Genomic DNA, 11022 nt, shown 5'->3' with positions numbered 1-11022 from the left:
ATTTTAATGAGACCTTAATTAATTTCTGGTTTTGAGTATTAGGAAAGTTGGATAGATAAATATACTAGTAGTAATCGCCTTTATTTTTGGTTTACCTTGAAAAATATGTATTTTAGAGCGATTCCCGCTTAAGGGGATCATCTCGTACTACCTTCCCCTACTAAAAAATAAGATTGGATCATGTAGAGGAGCAAGTGTGTAAACAAGCATACATCATTCTACATGGAATAACAGCAGGAAGATTGCGGACACTACATGGAAAAATATGTCGAATTGAAGCTTAATTAAAAACGGAAGGGGCAAACGTGATGAAATACCACAATCACATCAGATCCTTTAAAGCGAGGCAGTCACATTCATAATTAAGTGAGAACCCTAATATAATGTATTTGGAAGAAACGTTGACCCTTACAGAAAATATACGTTTATTATATTATATACATTTAAGAAACGTAATTCGGATTAATTTTCTTTACATACTATATTAGAATGTATTCAAAACTGACTTCAACATAAAATTTAGGTGCCACACACCTCTCCATTAAGAACAAATATCAATGTCTGCAGGGAAAGTGTCAAACCTGATAAACAAGTGAAGATTTTTTCCGACAATTAATGCTGACCTGAACATACCCGACGGGTGTGAATAACCTTTGTTACTATACGTCTATGATAGATTACCCAATAAAGATTCAATATTACCAATGCAGTTACCTACTATTTTTTTGTGGTAAAACAACATACATAAGTCAAATTTTATTAATTTATTTTTGTCAAAGACTTATGTCATTGTGTTTTTTAACCTCGTCACTGAAGATTATTGTCAACAAACTAATGTTTTTCTCGAAACCCTTCATGTGATTTAGCGACAGAAAAATGGCAATGCAAATTCTTGAACAAAAAAAAACGCTATATAATATTTTCGCTGACTTGGGAGCGTTACACACAGAGGTGGCATTTTTAAAGCCCTCGGAAAATATATTGTCTTTTGTGGATTAGTGGAAATACTGGTGCAAGCAGAAGTATTAGATGGCGGCTCCATGAATAACTTTTTAGACAGCACGCATTTCAATCGTTTACCGCTGTCGCATTTAAAATATTACATTTTGAACAGTATTTACCACAACTAAGGTAACACTTGAGGCGATGGATGTACTGCTGCAAAAGCAAGTACAGAATGCATCAAATCAGGCTGCGTATGACGTCAACGGAACAATCTAGTTACCAGATTTATTGAATCGTATTTTGAACCTTTTTTTTGAGAAAATGGCTCAATTTTATTACCAGTGCTTACTTAATTTTTACCTTCGGTTTTCCAGAAGTATACCGGTAACTTTGAACTGTACTTACTAATGTGTCGTGACGGTTGACAGACGAAGAGAGAAGAGATGGGGAGCCTTGTTCACCTGTCTGACCACAAGGGAAGTACGGTTTGATATAGGGCCCAGCCTGACCGACGGACTCTACAATAATGGCGTTAAAGAGATTCGCTGCACGAAGAGGAACGACGGGAATTTATTTCGATAATGATACAAACTTTGTTAAGGCTAATAAGAACTCCAGTCATTGAAGAGCTAAGAGAGAAAATCGCCACGAAAGCAGAGGTCGGCCTACAATGGGAATTTATTTCGCCCAGCGCGCCGAATATGGGAGGACCTTTTGTAGCACTACTAAAATTTGTGAACCCAAAGGAGAAGGAATTTAAGAGTTTATTAATATTACTACGAAGACGGGTTAACTGAAATATTTTTCAATGTTTCCAAAAGTTAGAGACGTTTTCAGCACGTTGAAATGTGATAGCATAGTTTCATGAGAGGCTCTATCATATATTACAAAATTTCCATAATGTTATTCTCGTTGTCAGGTGGATGAAATATTTTTCTAAGAGTTGCAGAACACGTGTAGACAATTGGAAGTTTTCAGGAAAACCGTTTCCATGTTTTCTAGGCTAGAATAGCTTATACCTTTATATTATATATTTCATGAAGAAATAATGTACAGCGAATTTTCTAAATCTGGACAAGGACGGAATGAACACGCTGAACACTCTAGAACGCCGTACGACAAGACAAAATTTGCGAAAGAGTAGCGAACTAACGCCACCAATCCTGCCTAGAGAGTTCTAGATCTTCATTCTTTAACTTGTGAGGTATGTAGTGGCTGCTGCGGGTGATTGCCTTTTTGTTTTCGTTTAAGAAAAGAAAATCCCCGAAATTGTGTAAATTTGGCAGCCGTGTGTGATTGGTGCATTCTTGATTGACTTCACTAATGATGATCAAGAATTTTTAGTGAAAAGTACAGTAGAAAAATGGCAATATATACTTAAAAATGCATCTGATAGCTTACCAAATATAAAAAAAAATATTTCTTACCTACTCTTCGTTCCTGCAACTTCAGCTTTTACTGAACGAGTTTTTTCAGTAATGAATCTGAAGTGGCGAGAAGAGAGAAATAGAGCATCAATAAATTTAATTAAAAACGAATTATTTATCTATTTAAATTTAAATATTGATTGTCAAACAAGCTTTGTAACATTTAAAAGATAACAAGAAATTGTTATCATGTGCTTAAAGCACACAAAAATACGTTTTTAAAGCAAAAAAAAACATAAAATTTGAAATATACTTTTTTTTCTTCCTAATACTTTATTTTTTTCCTATCCAAACCACTTTTATACGTTTTATTTGTCAAAAAAAGTTGGCAACCCTAGGTCCACGACCTGTCTGATGACAGTTCATCGATGTATGTTTATCCTGACACTACTGCTAAGAAAGGTGCGAATGAAGGCACATCAATGTTACTCATTGATAATGCATTTTCCGGTAAGAGGTCATTCTAACTTAACAAATGACAAAGATTTTGCAAGAAGAAAGATTTCAAAAAAGAATAGGTGTTCAGCTGATGTTCTATTATTCTGGAAGCCCGAAAACATGGACTAATTCATCAACCTCGCCATTAAGAACAAATATCAATGTCTGCTAGAAAAGTGTCAAACCTGATGAACCGGTTTAAAACAAGTGAAGAATCCAGATATTTTCCGACAATTACTGCTGACCTGAACATACCCGACGGGTGTGAATAATCTTTGTAGCAATTTTACCAATGTAGTTACCTTTTTTTGTGGTTAAACAAGTTACACTTGTCAAATTTTTATAATGTATTATTTGTAAGACATGTCAAACTGTTTTTTTCCTACTTTTCGTCATTGAAGAACATTATCAACAAACTAATATTTTCTAAACCCCTCATGTCTAAAACCCTTCATGTGATTTAGCGACAGCAAAAATGGCAATGCAAATTCATGACCAAAAAAAACCGCTATATAATATTTTCGCTAACTTGGGAGCGTTCCACACAGAGGTGGAATTTTTAAAGCCCTCGGAAAATATATCGACTGTTCTGGATTAGAACTGGAACTTGGAAATACTGGTGCAAGCAGAAGTATTAGCTGACGGCTCCATGAATAACTTTTTACACAGCACGCTTTTCAATTGTTGCAATCGCTTACCGCTGTTGCATTATAAATATTACATCTTGAACAGTATTTATCCACAACTAATGTAACACTTAAGGCGAAGGATGTTCTGCTGCAAGTACAGAATGCATCAAATCAGGCTGCTTATGACGGTTATGATGACAATTGCTCAATTTAATTACCAGAGCATAGATTCATGAGAGGCTCTATCATATATTACAAAATTTGCATGTTATTGTCGTTCTCAGGATGAAATATTTTTTTGATGAAAGAGTTTCAGAACAGGTGTAGAAAAATGGAAGTTTTCAGGAAAACCGTTTCCATGTTTTGAGGATAGTTATACGCCTTTAATGAAGAAAGCGAGCAAATTTTCTAAATCTGGACAAGGACGGAATGATACATGAGAGGGAAGAACCTTCTTGAAGCCATGCTGAACACTAGAACGCCGTGCGACAAGACAAAATTTGCGAAAGAGTAGCGAACTAACGCCACCAATCCTGCCTAGAGAGTTTTAGATCATCATTCTTTAACTTGTGAGGTATGTAGTGGCTGCTGCGGGTGATTGCCTTTTTGTTTTTGTTTAAGAAAAGAAAATCCCCGAAATTGTGTAAATTTGGCAGCCGTGTGTGATTGGTGCATTCTTGATTGACTATTTTTCAATTTTTCATAACTTTTTTTAGAAACCAATATCCCATGCATGTGTTTCCAATTCTTCTGCCTATTTTTCTTGTTGTTGAATCATGATTGGATATTATAGATAGTTGTCCTTCATATAGACATGCCTATACATAGTCTATTGTTTGCATCCATTTTTATAATATTGGCATTTCTACCAGAACACTTATTAAATCTTCAACTTATTTACTAGCTGTATTTTGTTCTAAGAGCATTTGTTCAAGTTAAAGACTGCTATGTTGTTCACTAATCTTTTCCAGTTATGTTAAAGACTATAAATATATATTATGTTGAATCATTCCAAATATTTACTCTAGAACAGCTGTAAACAGTTTCAGCGATAACAGGTTGCCCACCAGTGAAGCAAATGCCTTGTTGTTGGCTGCAAAGCACGAGTAATATTAAATATTATATTCATGCACATTTTGGCCATCTGTCTAGCAATGTGTATGTGATCTACAGTCAAGAAGTTTTTTCTGTAGCCTGTCTGCTTTAGTTGTAAATATTCATCCAAGTTTTTAGAGATGCAGCTTAAAATTAGGCTTATAGGCCCTATAAATGCCAATGTCATCTATGTTTCTTTTTTTGTGCGATAGATAGATTTTGTGCTGTTTTGGAATAGCTCCTGTCTGTTTCCAGGATTATACTGAAGATTTTAGTTTTAGTTTATAAGATTGATAACTAGATTTTTTGTTGTAGTTTTATGGCATCTTCTTCCTCCAGCATTTTCTAATAGGTTCTCTAAAGTCTCTTTGAACACTAATTCTGAGATCTTTGCTTGGTTGAAAAATGACTGCTACTGCTAGTGTTGTTTGTATAATTTTTGCTCTGTTTACAGTTATTTTTTTCTCTTTTCTGCCTGTATATCTTTTTCTATTCCATATACTTCAGTTTCCTTACTAAATTTACTTAGAATATCTAAGAGTACACTGTAGGCTTTTAGTATATTCAGTCAATGTTGATGGCATAGTTAACAAGGCTGCAATTTACTCCTCTCCAAATTATGAGACGACTCGTGAGTATGATCCTATAACAAAATTAAAATTGGTTAACATATTGTTAATTAATTTTCGAATATCCTTTAGATATGCTAAAGGCCACTCAAAAAATATTTCATAAAAAACAATCAAAATAAAACTAAATTTTGTCTTAACTAGCGTTAGATCGTTGTTCGATCGTTGTCTAACGTTTAGATCGTTAATTGATTTGTTATATTTATCTCAAAGTTCCCTTCCCTTAAAACCAACCCTAAATTAGAACTGTAAAAATGAAACACCAGTTTGTTTTATTTTTACAGTTCACAGTTCTCTCTAGACAGTAAATATTATACGAGTATAATAAATAATTGCTACATTGACACAGAACTGGACTCTAAAAACTAGAAGCGCAAATTAATAAAGTAGGTACTTAATAAAAACAATATGGAGTCGCGTATTTCAATCGTTTGCAATACTAAAATAAAATCTGAAGAACTATACCTTTTAAGTCAGTCCAAAATATATTGTTTCCTTTACTGTAGATACACATTCTAGTTTTAGTCTAATTTCAATCTCCCTTCTCTGGAAGAGGACACAAAATCATTCCTAAGTAAAATAGTCCAACTCTTGACTCCATCTTGTGAGTTGTGAATGTTCGAATAAATGAACAATGAATCAACTATGAACCAGTGTGACCAGATTTTATTTGGCGAATCTACTGCTTGTGGAAGTTAAGAACTACTGAATTTTACCAAAATGAATAAGAAAATACCAAAAATTTACGTGTTACAACGTAAAACATGTTTTCTTGATAAATCGATAAAATAATAAAATGTTTAAAAAGCAGCGACTTCAAAGGCAAACAATATGCTAAAATTCAACCCAGGATCACCAGTAAACCAAGGTTCTTTAAAGCTAAATGTTCTAAAACTGTCACTTGTATAATTTCTAGAATGAGTTTGCTTTTGAGTGGAATTATAAGCTTTAAAATATAAAACGGGTTCACCTAAGTCAAAAGTATTAAATAATATATCAACAAGAATAATTAATTAAGAATTACATTCCACACATTAATGTACCTTGCGTATCAGTAAAATACCGAAATATCCTTTATATTCCTCTAAAGACGCGACTCTACTTAGTACATACTTTACAGTTGCATGCTTTACAATGAATTCGCGTAGTGTTTGTTTGCCTTAGATTTAGGTAACAAACTTTTGATCGAGGGATCTTGCTACAATTCATCGTAATATCGTTGTGTATATTTACGTTTCATTTTAAACTTCACTGTATTAATTCTCAATCATTTTTAAACCGAAATAACTAATTATCATGTGAATACACTTGATAACGCTTTTAAAAACCACATTTTTTTAGTTTAATTCTCAATTATACTTTATTTTTCATACAAATAGCCCATTATTAATTAAAACCGAGTGGCAACATCGTCACTGTTTAGTATATTTGTAAATAAAAAATCACGACTATACAGTGAAGTGTGAACTCTGAAATGTGAATGTTTAAAATACCTGTGGATGTTTTACTAAATCTGTGGAGCCTGGTGTCATGTAATTGCACTTTTATATTTGTATTTTATATTATAGATTATAGATTGCTACTCTAACGGCTTCAGCGGACAGCCAATACTCGTTGTTTTCTATTTTCCAGTTTCCACTGAATATTCAAATAACTTAATATTTAGACTAAATGGATCCACTAGAAGACGAGATATGTCATGTATGCTTAGATTCTGGAAGAAAAATTATCAAACCTACATGATTGTAGTCTCAAGGAATGTTTCAAACTTATTTTTAAAAAGCTACAGTAAGTACAATATTTAATAATATTTTAGAAAAAATTATTGAATTTTGTTTGAAAATTTGCCGACACGAATAGCTATTATAGCTGATTGAGAGATCTTTAATAATTAAGGTGTTTAAATTACTTATTTTTACTGAAACTTACTTTTCATTTCAGGTTTCTATGGAACCAACTATATTTTGAATGTGTGGCTATACTCATAAAGATTAAGAGATTTTAAGAAAAAGTAATAAGCTCAGAAAATCTTTGGAAGTCAATGAAGAAGGTATTATTTATTTATTTTGTTGATATGTAATTAATTTTTAACAGAGTTCATAAAGGTTGATATTGTTTTGTGATTAAAATAAAACTTAATGTAGGCTTATTTCTCCTCTGTTGATTGTACTTTAATTTTCCATCCTTCCCAATCAGTTTCATTGATATTGTTTCTATATATTTATGATATATTTAACAGTGTGTGCCCAAAAAGTGATGTTTATTTGGCATATGAAATTTGTTATCTATTCTAATACTGCTTCTATTGAATAGGAAAAATACATTAATTTTTGTCTGAATAGCTTATCAAACCACTAGTGAAGGTATGCCATTAAAAGTGTTTCTTCTGGTTAAGGTTTACAATTCAATACCTAGATTTTGAGGTCGGGCGAGGGTATACTTATCACCCCCAACCAATTTCAAGTACTAGAAACAGTTATAACAGTAGAAAAATAAAAATAAACCAAAACATACATATAATACCTAACATTAACTGGGCCCATCGTCCTCAAAGTCATCCACATAAGCCGGTCGTTTACCAAGCAAAATTCACCAAGTTTAAAAAAAACAAATAAAAGCACGCACATTGACGAGAAAACAACAGAAATGTAAAAAGTAACGGCTTTTTAACGAATAATCTGCACTGTAACACTAACACACTGTTCTGGCGGATTGTTTACAAATTTCTAATATTGCACAAAACATCGAAAAAAAAAAATTAATTAGCTTAAATTACAACTCAAGCAGCATAAATTACTCCAAATCTCACAGAGGTTTTCGAATCAAGGTCCCCCGAGACTCCTACATACTCAGTATAATCAAATTCAAGGTATTGAATATAAGATCCAACCCTTTCTTCTTTTACATTACATTTTTCCATTACCTCATGCTCATCTTACTTTCTTTTAAATATACCAAACAGCTATATGGACTGCTATGTCTATTTAAAGAGTTTTTAATTAACTAATGGCAAAACCAAATTTTTAAATACTTATTGTATGGAAATATTACAGTATAAAATTTTGCAAGAAAATACATGTATGCCCTTTATTAATAAAAACTAAATCAGTTAAATTTCACTCTCTTGAACCGCAGTAATCTTTCCTTTTTCTGTCTAATTGTGTTTAGACTATGATATAAAGAAATAAATGAGCACTTTAGTTAATATTGACATTGTTTTATTGTATATAGAAAGTTTTGTCTATGTCATTAATTATTTATATTAAACTATTTACAATTTTAGAACACATTACAATCTCAAACCAGCTTGCAAACAAATAATCTCTTTAATTTGTCATCAACAGATATAATAAATGAAGACTTAAAACTGGATTTATTGAAAGACTTCACTGAGAAAAACATTTATACTGAGGTGAAATTGAGTAGGGAGGAAATAAAAATATGTGATGCTTATGTCAATGCTATGCTTAAGTGTGAGTTGTGTATAACTACATATACAAATAATCAAGATCTAAAAGAACAAATAAGTGACAAACATGGTGAAGTAAGTATTTTTTACTTAATTCTAATTAATTCAATCTATTATATATACATAATTAAATATATGGGACACTTCAATATCATAACATTAAGTATATTTCAAGTCCTTTGTTGTGAGAATCTGGTAGTGCGTGTCTAGAAGCTATAATTTCAGATCAGATGAGGCTTCTGCCAGTTTGCCCTGTTCTATAAAAAAACAGTTAAATCTAGATTGAAATTAACTTTAGTTTTCACAGCATTTATAAATACAGATACAAATACAAAATAAGTTGAACTATGTTTTGTTTTCAGAAAACTAAATACATCTGTACAATATGCAAGTGCACATTTAATTCTGCCATATTATTTAAATACCACACAGATAGACATAAAAAACGTTATTAGTGCATGGTCTGTAACATAAGATTTTCATACAGAAAGGATGTCATCAAACAATACAATCTTGTACACTGTCATGGGTATGTTTTGCCTACTTATCTCTGAACAGGGCCGTCTTAAACAAGGCTGGGGCCCTTGGGCACACAAGAACTTGGGGCCCTTTTGGAAAGTAAAAAGCGAGTTATAATAAAAAATAAGTATGACCATTTATAATATGTAATCAAGTGTAATAATAATAATTTATTTATTTTTCTCCCTTAATCCTTATTATTATTAAATTATTTACCTTTCTCCCGCATGCGTGTGTTAGTGAGTGTTTAACACTGTGTGTGTGGACATGACTAAGAACATATTATGTGAAAATTATTTTATCACATCTAGTAGAATTTCCGTTTGGTCACAGTTTAAAGTAAGTAAAAATTTATGAACTGTTTGCTTTACACATTTTTTTGGTTTAGGATATATATTCAGAGTTTTATTAGTATGTTATACAAGTAACAGCCCAGAAAAGAGTATCTAATTTTTCTCAACGATCGTTGAGAAAAATTAGAAAAAGATGGGGTTGTACAAACGTTATATTTGCGACGTTTGTCCAATATAGCGGTATCAATGAATAACAGCGAATGTTGTTTAAGAATAGCGTATAAGATAAATAGTTGACGAACTGTTAGTACAGAACAGGTTTTATAAAGTTCATCAGTAGGGAATCGGAAGGGGAGAGACAATGAGGTTTTAAGAACTGCTCGTTGGGCTCGCTCAAGTTTCAGGAGAGACGTTTTATAGGTGCCTCCCCAGACCACCACACAGTAAATTAGCAGGGATTGGCAAAGCGCCTCGTACACCATTCTAATTGTAGTAGAGTCAGCAACCCCACGCAGGCTCCTGAATACATGCATTAGCTTACGCAAGCGTCCCGAAAGCAATTCAATGTGACCATTATAGCTGAGATTATGGTCTATAAGTACGCCGAGGTACATTATTGTGCTAACGTTTTGCAGCCGTGGGCAGTCGCACGAACCATTCGAGCGTTGCAGACGGGGGCAGCAATGAGTCACGATTGTCCACTGACGTTGTGGATGGCACCCTCGTTTTGTAAATGCCATGTATTTTGTTTTGTCTGCATTGAGCGTTAAGACATTGTCGCTAAGCCAATCCGTCACCCTATCCAGTTCATATTGAACGTGAGCGTAAATCTGGGGGAGATTTCAAGTCGGTGCATTAAATAATAAAGCCGTGTCATCCGCAAAGGTTACAATGGTTCCATTGGTTGTAATAAAATCATCAAATTTTCATTTCATTGATTGAATGTAATAAAATGAAGTATGATATAATATGTCATTAATGATATTAGAATGCTACTGGTTTTTTGGTTACGATTACGATAACGGTTTCTTTCGCGATTTCTGTTGAGCAAAATCTTCTATTGTAACCAGTAAGTCAATTTTTTGAAGGATATCACTTTCTATGCACATAATTCACAAATTACTCAGTCGTTCTTGTAATATTTTTGTTCACAATTCATTTTTTATTCTCTTTAGCGAAAAATGACCGCTCTCCAATACAATCGGTAACAATAAGGCAAAGGAATATTCTTGTAGCAATTTCTACGTTTGGAAAAGTTTCTTCCAATTTATCTGATTTTATAAGGTTGAGATATTTAAATCCGCTGATTGCTTTGCTATATATAACCTGTCGTAGATCTTCGCAGAGAGTATCAAAGCCTTATTGTCCGACTACATTATTTATGACAGCTTGAAATCTAGTGCGAGAACACTTCATATTTTCAGAAACTTTCGAATCTGGACAAATCTTCTGTATTAACTTGCCCAGATGGTCAGTGATTGCATATGGCAAGTTGTGTTCAGCAACAAAGCCGGCCATCCGAATTTCACCTGAAACAAGTTAGATGCAGTGAGATGAAATAATTTAAATAGTTTTGTT

At 32.9% G+C, this 11022-nt stretch overlaps 2 long non-coding RNA genes across 3 annotated transcripts; one reads left to right on the top strand and one right to left on the bottom strand.

Moving 5' to 3' along the window:
• Nucleotides 1-295: 295 nt before the first annotated feature.
• LOC110997809 lies at nt 296-5809 on the bottom strand. The gene is made up of 2 exons (XR_002600346.2): nt 5629-5809; nt 296-5177 (listed from the first exon to the last, which is right to left on the bottom strand). It is a non-coding gene; the product is annotated as an uncharacterized LOC110997809 (long non-coding RNA).
• Nucleotides 5810-6614: 805 nt separating this feature from the next.
• Nucleotides 6615-9386, top strand: LOC123690154. Of its 2 annotated transcripts, XR_006750950.1 has the most exons (5): nt 6615-6695; nt 6796-6951; nt 7105-7213; nt 8508-8707; nt 8995-9386. It is a non-coding gene; the product is annotated as an uncharacterized LOC123690154 (long non-coding RNA). The 2 variants fall into 2 exon arrangements; XR_006750949.1 differs by lacking the exon at nt 6615-6695 and having other exon boundaries at nt 6736-6951.
• Nucleotides 9387-11022: the final 1636 nt, after the last annotated feature.

The sequence above is a fragment of the Pieris rapae genome, chromosome 22, assembly GCF_905147795.1.
Source record: "Pieris rapae chromosome 22, ilPieRapa1.1, whole genome shotgun sequence".
Taxonomy (NCBI): Eukaryota; Metazoa; Arthropoda; class Insecta; order Lepidoptera; family Pieridae; genus Pieris; species Pieris rapae.
This window is presented reverse-complemented; position numbering and strand designations above follow the sequence as displayed.